Source organism: Anopheles aquasalis, chromosome X (assembly GCF_943734665.1).
Source record: "Anopheles aquasalis chromosome X, idAnoAquaMG_Q_19, whole genome shotgun sequence".
In the NCBI taxonomy this organism is placed as follows: Eukaryota; Metazoa; Arthropoda; class Insecta; order Diptera; family Culicidae; genus Anopheles; species Anopheles aquasalis.
Window position 1 is genome coordinate 6,795,680 of NC_064876.1, and position 2,693 is coordinate 6,798,372.

The window sequence follows — 2,693 nt, forward strand, 5'->3', positions numbered from 1 at the left end:
CGTCATACTGGAAGATTCGTCCTCTTGCTCTTGTTTGCTGTCACTCGACCCACTACCATTGCATCCCACCTCCACCTACCTTCTTTTACCTTTTCTAAAACCAACAGTGCAAGTGACGGACACAGCCGCCATTTTTGGATGTGCTTCGATGGCGAAAACGGCCGCTGGAGCTCCATTTAGTGCCGTTTAAAGATTGATCTACTCTCTTTAACTTTCACCTGCACGCACTCTGTAGCACGAGGTGCACTACCTGGTGGTTGCTTTTATTCCGGAGAGGGTCCAGGAGATTCCCGAGGTGGAGGTGGTTGGGCTGACGTCGAAGTAGCAGAAGTAAGTTGTCCTCTCCCATTCCCTCACCGGCTGCTGATCCGTGCCCGTTCAATCAATGATAAATTAAGGAATGCTGCTGCTGCTGCTCCGACGACGACAACGACGACGACGAAATGGGCATTCAAGTTTCATTCTGCTGCCCGCCGCGCTCCCCTCGCTTACCGTCCAGGGGTTGTTGGTGGTGACAGATTTTTATCCTTACTACTCCCCGTTACTCTCCTTCTCGTTCGTTTCCTTCGGCCACCTTCACTCTCATCTCATCGCATCGCATCGCATTTGCGCTTGGTGCTGCGATGTGCGGCTCACCGCATCTTGCGGTGTACGGGCATGCTGTGCATGTTTGCGTGCTGCTGCTGGTGCGGGCCATCCCCACCACCACCGCCGTTACCACTGCTGCTAATGACATCGATGACTGACACGCGATGGTTTTCCCATTTTGCAAATGTCGAAGCCGAAATTGCACTGTCGGCTCGGGTGAGAAATTTCATTAATCTTCATAAAGCGCCGCCCTCCACTTTTTCTCTCTCTCTCTCTCACGCTCACTCACTCACGGTCGGTAGCAAAACGGACCGAACAGTCGGTGAAACTCGCCGCCTATTACCGGCAAACGTCGACGCAACGACGGAATGGCGATATGTGAGTGGCGCGGAGACGGACGGACAGGGGCGTGTTAAGACTGATTTGATGCGGCTTAATGAGACTTGTTTCGACGTTCCGACGCACACCGGCGCGTACTGTCACCGGCACAAAGCTAAGCTAGTTCGTGAGCTGGAATCGAAATGAGCATCGAATCGCGTGGGTGGGTGGGTGGCTGTGGTCCACTCCGTATCCGCGCCCTCGCTCAGATCCTAATTATGGGCTCGACGGGGAATCGAGAAGCAGGAGATGCAGGAGACGATGGCTAAGCGCCTTTTTGGCTTAGTGCCAAATGCCTCGTCGCCAGGTGCCTCTGTGGAGGGGGGTAGAGGGGGGCAGTGTTTAGCGCTAAATCCGATTCCATCCCGTGCCAATCCGTGGACCGATGCGCCAGAAGAGTGGACGTCAGCTGTAAGGAAAGGGTCAGGAGCAGTAGTAGCCATTTTTGGGTGGCGTGAGTAAGGTGACTCTCTTCAGTCGAAATCGATGGAAGCGATGTTACCTGGAACTGGAACGAAGGCCCACTTGTGGCAGTACAACGGCAAGCAGCGTGTGGATCGTCAAACGCGCTTCAAACGCGCTTCAAACTTCAACCACGTGCCCAAAACTCCCACTCCCCGAGTTCGCGGCCTAAACAGGAACAAATTGTGTTTGTCAAACAATTTCAAACAACACACCGGAGCCACACTTACAACACCGCAAAGAGGCACACACAACGAGATAGAGAGAGAGAGAGACTGACTTAGTTGTGGGGACTGGTTTAGGGACCTGTTTGCCAAACACTTCACCAACTATCACCACGACCTGCGGGACGACGTCAGCCCACACACAGTGAGGCACGGAAGCCGGTTGCTCCACAAATTAATTGGACCGCTCGCCACCAAACGAAGCTTGATCAGCCTGAAGTAACTGTCGCACAGTCGGTGCGCTCTGTCGCGAAAAGTAAGGTTAAGCACCGGCCCGGGCCCTGCGAGCGTTTTGTGTTTGCGCTCCAAAGTGTCAATCTTACCTCTTGGCGCGCCAGTTCAAGTGGCAAAACGCAAAGCAAACATCAAATTGGTACGCTCGCACACACACTAGTTTGGTCGATCGGTGGATAATGGCGTTCTTCCTTCTTCGTGCTCGCCAAAAACGGGAACCGGCGGCGGTGGTGTATGAAGAAGCCGGAATGATAAGCTAATTTGCTCGGCAACTCCTTCCCATTGTCTTCTGGATCGAACCTTCCTGGGTGCAGGGTGTTCCGGAATATTCAAATTAGTCTGCCGCGCCCCCCGCCCTTCCTCTACGCAGTTATAGCTAGGCTAGGGTTTTCGCCTTTCGTTGACCTCAGCGCGATTCAACTCGCGACTCGCGTGGATTCGACAAGATCGCAGGTGTACACTCCGGAACCGTGAGACGGATTTAATCAGTTAAAATCGCCGGCACCAGCATCGGCCGCCGCTCTGCACTACTTCACTCGAGCAACAGTATTGCCTAGGCACGGTGACGTCGCCAAATTGTCAAAACATCGCGCACACCTGACGAGTGGGTCTGTGTGAAACGGCCGTTTACACCTCCCTCCCCGGTTCCGGTCTGTTTGCCCTCCATGGATTGTTTGAGGTTAGTGGGCGCAATGAGGCGAACGCGAAGCCCCTTAAAGCATCCCATTACGATCCCCAGCATCCGCTCGAGGCCACACGCATCTTCAGACAACACGCCGGGACAAATTAACAAATTTCCAGAAAAGG

General features: G+C 53.9%; 1 long non-coding RNA gene across 1 annotated transcript; it reads right to left on the bottom strand.

The window, feature by feature from the left end:
* Window positions 1-212: 212 nt before the first annotated feature.
* LOC126580944 (uncharacterized) lies at window positions 213-2,221 on the bottom strand. Its single transcript, XR_007609126.1, has 3 exons — window positions 1,659-2,221; window positions 1,469-1,596; window positions 213-1,375 (listed from the first exon to the last, which is right to left on the bottom strand). It is a non-coding gene; the product is annotated as an uncharacterized LOC126580944 (long non-coding RNA).
* Window positions 2,222-2,693: the final 472 nt, after the last annotated feature.